Source organism: Cannabis sativa, chromosome 5 (genome assembly GCF_029168945.1).
Source record: "Cannabis sativa cultivar Pink pepper isolate KNU-18-1 chromosome 5, ASM2916894v1, whole genome shotgun sequence".
NCBI classification, from domain to species: Eukaryota; Viridiplantae; Streptophyta; class Magnoliopsida; order Rosales; family Cannabaceae; genus Cannabis; species Cannabis sativa.
The window spans coordinates 27,992,141-27,999,055 of record NC_083605.1 but is presented as its reverse complement, the minus strand read 5'-3'; positions in this window follow the sequence as shown (position 1 = coordinate 27,999,055).

Sequence of the window (6,915 nt, the reverse complement as noted above, 5' to 3'; positions counted from 1 at the left end):
CTATTTAAGTCCAGAACATATGAATTTGTTAATGATTATAGTGTTGTCAGCACAGTGGAATATAATCTTAATTATATGTTCGAAAGTTTATTCCCCGATTTGTCAGTTCACTGGATTTAGACTGACATGATAATTAGCGATAGGTATTCTTACACCTTGGATAAGTGTTATGTCCTTTCCAGGACATTGGCAAAGTTTACCAGCATCGGATGTATGGAGTATACATCGAAAGGGACCGATATTGAACTTTGATTAGATTTGTTAAAATTTACCGTAATATCTATTCAATTCAATATCACCCGTTGATCCTAGATCAAATGATCTTAATCCTGATATGTTTAGGTTCGATCTCAAGAGTATTATACATGTTCTTTGATTTATTAGTTAAGCCTACTTTTGGGTCAGGGTGATACGTACATTTTGGGAACATGATAGTATAATTGAGTGGGAGCGCTACCATAAATATGGAATCTATAACATCTATAGGAATTTAGAAGTGAAACGATGATATCCTTCGAGCTTGGCTAAACAGAGATAAATAGTAGAGATCTCATTTCACTTTGCTGAAATATCATTTATACGGAGCTAAGTGTTTTAAGGATAAAATACATTGAACGTGTAACGGTAACTTAGTGCCTTTTCAATGTAGATCATCTATTAGAGGGTCATTGATCACATTAGGATTATAACAATGGATAACTAATGACGTATCTATATCGTGGAACATATAGAGCGTTCTATATACTGAGAGTGCAATTCTAAGTTCTATGCGTGGATTCAACAAAGAATTAATAAGTCAGTGAATTTAAGATATAAGTTCTTGATCTGCTTATTGGAAGCTCGGATATATAGACCCATGGTCCCCATACTAGTTGAGACCATACTGCTTGTAAGACTCAGTTAATTGATTTTAATTAATCAATTATAATTCTAAAGTTAGACTATGTCTAGTTTATGAATTTTCACTAAGTAAGGGCGAAATTGTAAAGAAAAGAGATTCTAGGTTTATTTATTAATTAAGAGACTTTATATGTCTAATTAATAAATATATTAAATGACAATATTATTTAATAATTAATTTTTAGTTACTAAATAATTAGAATTGGCATTTAAATGGTTGAATTTGAAAATTGACGTTTTTGAGAAAATGAGATGCAGAAATGATAAAACAGCAAAATTGCATAAGTGAGGCCCATTATCCAAAGCCCAGGCCAGCCACTATTGTAGGCTTTTATCATTTATTTTTCATTATTTTAATGCCAAATAATTCTAACTTAAACCTAGGTGGTTACCTATAAATAGATAGTTATGGCTCTCATTCACATTGAACTTTGTGAATTTTGTCAAATGAAATTGAGCCTCCTATTCTCTATAGCCAAAACCACTTCCCTCTTCTTTTCTTCTTTATTTTCGAAAACCTTGAGTGAATGAGTGAGTGCCCACACACATCAAGAGGTATCTCAATCATAGTGTGTAAGACTGTAGGAGAATTCCAAACAACAAGAAGGAGATTCAGCATCAAAGGAATGAGAGAAAGAGATCCAAGTTCAGATCTTGGTGATGCTCTGCTACAGAAAGGAATCAAGGGCTAGAGATCTGAACGAAAGGAGTCATTATATTCCGCTACACCCAATGTAAGGTTTACTAAACTTTATATGTGTTTATTTCATTGTTTTAGAATTCATATTAGGATGTTAATGAAACATACTTGTTAGTAAATCTAGATCCTGGTAAAATATTTCCAACAAAGGTACCATGACTATCTTTCTAAGAACACTAATGGTATTGTCCTCTTCGGTTGTGTCAAGACAACAAAGGCAGTGGGACCGTCTTATACAAAATAAGATGATAGAACACTTTTTGGAATCAAGAAAGAAAATATCTCCTCTACTTTGCTACTTTGTTTTCAAACTTAGTCATTGGTGACTTCGCTTTTAGCCAACGACAATGAGTCTTTTGATAAGCGATAAACAATATGTCGTAATAAGAATACGTAATAAAGCAAATAATAATAATAAGAAGACACAGAAATTTTATAGAGGTTCAGCCCCGAGCAGTTCGGTAATAGTCTAATCCTCGTTACTTGTATTGACTTAAGAATAAGGAAGAAGATTCCTTTTCTTATAGCTCTTACAATAATATCTCTGAATATAATTCTTAGATAGCCTTAGCTTATAGCGTTTCGGCGTATGATCACTGTTATACAGTTTTGATCAATCTCTCCATTTTCGTCCTCCTGCCCAGTGAACATTCCTCACTATTTATAGGGCAGGAAACTTGAGGAGAGGAGTTTCCTCTCTCGTTACAATGCGCATAAACACAAAGATCGTGGGATCATTGCTGAATGCTAGGATCGTGGGATTGAGGCCGTATACACCGATAGTGGAATCGTGTGTATGCCATATCCACGGAAGTTGATCCCTGAGTTATAGGGATTGAGCTGGTGACTCACAAAGTGCTTGACTGAATTTTCTAAGTGTTGCTCATTCTGCACGGCTCGTTGAGTATTCCATCATGGACATGCCAGCGAGGCATCCTGCTCGGCATGTTGATCCGACCAGGTGCTCTAAGTTGATGTCACGTGTCACCATTCTTGTGATGCCACGTCGGACTGCCAATTTTGGGATAACATTTGCCCCCCAAGTCTGTGCGGGACCTTCGAGGTTCCGTATAGACTTATTCCGAGCTGGCTCTGCCTTGGAAGGGGACACATGTCGAGCATGACCGTTCGAGACTCGATGTGAAGCTGACTGGGCGTCCCTTCGGTTTTCGGCTAATTAATGCTCTGACAATTAATATTTTGAAAATCCGAATTTCTCTCTCCACGACTGACGGTTGCACTCGATTATTTTGATTTCCCATATTTGCTTTCAAGGTGGGAAGTCGAGGCGTCTAAGGTTCCTTTACGTACAGTTACCCTTTTGCCTATAAATACTTGGAGTACTGGCACATTTCTTCATTTCATCACCCTTCGTTGTTAAGCAAACTTCAGAGCAAAAAGAGAGAGTTTTCAGGCTTCAAAGTTGCTGAAGAGCTTACAGACGATTTCAGGCTTGCTTGAATCCGGACACTCGAATCTTTGAGTAAGTTTCTGAATCCCTTTATGTTTTTCCTTTGCATGCTTGTGCTTTTGAATGTATCTTTGCTGTAGAAAGAACACTGTAGGAAATCCTAGGGTTTGAAACTTTTGCGACTCTTCTTTTCCATGTCCTTGCGTTAACTTTCAGCCGTAGCTTATTTTAGAACTGCATTGCGTCTGTTTTCCATTCTGCTTTCTTTAAACTTCATGAACTTTTTTGCCCTAACTCAAGAAAAACTTTCTGACTTCTTGAGTTTAGACTTTTCTTCGAACATGGCTGTTCTTTAATCTATTGGGTACTCCGTCCAACACTCATCTTGCGTGTTGTCTTTTGTAGATGAACCTTGGTGAGTCTTGGGGGCCTGAGCATCAAATCGACCAGGAACTGCTTCAACTTCTGCACGAACTCCACCCTCGTCTTTGTGCTAATCCTTCTTCTGATTCCGTACCCAGCCATAGAATGATGGCTCGTACGAAGAAAACTACGCGTCTGGCTGATGCTTCTGATCCCCAGGTGGCTTGGCTTGCCACCCTGCCCGATGCCGAACAGGATTTGGCGGTCCCAATGGAGGAGGACCGTGACGGGGACGCTGAAGTCCAAGAGGTTGAGGAACTGGACGAGGCACGTCCGGGCAGCCCTCCCGCTGCTGAGGGAGAGGAGGAGATTGAACCCCTAAACTATAAGGAGTACAATGAGGCTGGGCAACCAGTTGATGCTGACGGGGACATCCTGGTTGCAGGCGTCGACTACGTCACCAAGGAGCTTGTTGAGGCGGTTCCTCATCGGAGGCAGGGTGCCTTGGGCGCCAGATGGGTGAGTCCTCCGTCCAAGATTTCGGAGGCACGCCTCCGCACTCTCGACCAGGACGGATACCTGGGCGAGCTGGACTGCTTCATTCCCGCCCACGACAATCGCACTTCAAACCCTAGTGAGGGGATGTGCGCCTGGTCGGGGGCTCATGGCCAGCAAGGGGCGTTGATGCCCTTGCATAAGTACTTCCGAGATGTGGCGGACTTCTTCGGCCTCCGCCCGACCTAGATCACTCCCAAGGGCATTAAGTATTTGTCTGCCCTCTTCGTCCTCTACGCTTCTCAGGGATGGGGTGCTCCTTCTCCCCATGAGGTCGCTTGGTTCTTCGACCTGAAGTCTACCCCCAAGCAAGGCAGGTCGGGGTATTTTTGTTGGGTTTTATGCCCTAAATAAAACTCATTTCAATATAATCAGATTTACTTATTAATAAATATCAGAAATAACATTTTATGTTGCATGGTTCACATGATTTATTTCATGATTATATGTATATAATGTATGAATTCTTTTTAAGTCCAGAACATATGAGTTTGTTAAAGATTATAGTGTTGTCAGCACAGTGGAATATAATCTTAATTATATGTTCAAAAGTTTATTCCCTGATTTGTCAGAACACTGGATTTAGACTGACATGGTATAATCAGCGATAGGTATTCTTACACCTTGGAAAAGTGTTATGTCCTTTCGAGGACATTGGCAAAGTTTACCAGTGTCGGATGTATGGAGTATACATCGGAAGGGACCGATATTGAACTTTGATTAGATATATTAAAACTTACCGTAATATCTATTCAATTCAATATCACATGTTGATCCTAGATCAAATGATCTTAATCCTGCTATGGTTAGGTTCAATCTCAAGAGTGTTACTCGTGTTCTTTGATTTGTTCAGTTAAGCCTACTTTTGGGTCAGGGTGATACTTACATTTTGGGAACACGGTAGTGCAATTGAGTGGGAGCGCTAACATAAATATGGAATCTATAGCTTCTATTTGGCAAATAGAAGTAAAGGATGATTTCCTTCGAGCTTAACCAAATGAAGATAAATGGTGGAGATCTCATTTCACTTAGCTGAAATATCATTTATACAGGGTTAAGTGTTTTAAGGATAAAATACATTGAAGGTGTAGCGGTAACAGTAGTGCCTTTTCAATGTAGATCATCTATATAGAGGATCATTGATCACATTAGGGTTATAACAATGGATAACTAATGACGTGTCTATATCGTGGGACATATAGAGCGTTCTATATGACTGAGAGTGCAATTCCAAGTTCTAAGTGTGGATTCAATGAGGAATTAATAAGTTAAGGAATTTACTTGGTAAATTCGGTTCGACTTATTGGAAGCTTGGTTATATAGACCCATGGTCCCCATACTAGTTGAGACCATACTGCTTGTAAGACTCAGTTAATTGATTTTAATTAATCAATTATAATTCTAAAAGTTAGACTATGTCTACTTTATGAATTCTCACAGTTTAAGGATGAAATTGTAAAGAAAAGGGTTTCTAGGTTTAATTATTAATTGAGAGACTTTTCATGTCTAGTTAATAATTATTTTAAATGACAATATTATTTAATAATCTATTTTAGTTATTAAATAATTAGTTTTGGCATTTAAATGATTAGAATTGGAAAAATGGCATTTTTGGAGAAATAGAAATAAAATTGAGGAAACTGCAAAATCCAAGTGAGGTCCATTTCCCTCTATGGCCGGCCACTCCCTTTGCTTGTTTCTCAATTATTATTTTCAATTTTAATTGCCATGTAATTGCTAATCAAAGCCTAGCAAAAATAGGAAAGTGGTTGATCACACTAAATAAGGCAGTTAATCAATTACACAGTAAAAGAGGAAACTGTTTTATTTGGAAAGTTGTGCTCTCCCTTCTCCCTATATAAAGCAACCATTGTTCTCTTCTCTTGTATGCTTATGTATGCTTAAGACCACGAAATTAAGAGAGAAAAAGAGAGAAAAATTTCGAAATCCTTGTGAGATGAGTAGTGCCCACACACATCAAGTGGTAACTCAATCATAGTATGTAAGGCTATGTAAATTCTGCATCAAAGAAGGAGAAAAGAAGATCCAGGTTCAGATCTTGGTGATGCTCTGCTACAGAAAGGAATCAAGGGCTAGAGATCTGAACGGAAGGAGTCATATTATTCCGCTGCACCCACTGTAAGGTTTTCTAAGTTTATATGTGTTTATTTTCATTGTTTTAGAATTCATATTAGGTTGTTAATCCAACATACTTGTTAGTAAATCTAGATCCTGGTAAAATAATTTCCAACAATTTTTACTTCTCTCAGCCAGGCTTCAAGTGGTTGAGCGGGACGGACAACAAGGCCATCAACGAAATAGGGCGTTTTGCTGATGAGTACTTCATGGTGAAGGATCCGAACATCACCCGGACTCGGTTTCAGCAGATTTTGACATATCACCGTCCTCCTCTCACTCTTACCCTTAGGGATAGGGCTCAGAAGCTTGCCCGGTTGCCGGTGAAAGATAGGGATATTATCCAGTTGACCTCCGATGCAAATCTGGTGCAGTACGGGCTCTACCCTGAGGACTTTTCTTCTAAGTCCGGGATGGGGAAGAAGAGGAAGTTTGCTACTGCTCGGCCTAAACGAGCTCATAAGGAGAATGAGCTGATTCAACTTAAGCAGGAGGCTAAGTTGAAGGGATGTGCTCGGGCAGAGCAGTATGCTCAGGAGTCCATGAATCCTGAAGATGAGGCTGAGGCTGAGGCTGAGGCTGAGCAGGTGGCTTCTTTGAGGAGGAATAAGAAACTCCCGGCCACGCCCAGGCTCGTGGAACATGGCATTCGCATAAGGGAGCCCATTTCACCTGTTCGGCCTGTTGGAAATTATTTTACCAGGATCTTAGATCTACTCACAAGTATGTTGATTTAACAACCTAAATATGAACTTCTAAAACGATGGAAAATTAAACACATAAAAGTAAGAGAAATCTTACATTGGGTGCAGCGGAATATATGTCTCCTCCCACTCAGATCTCTAACCCT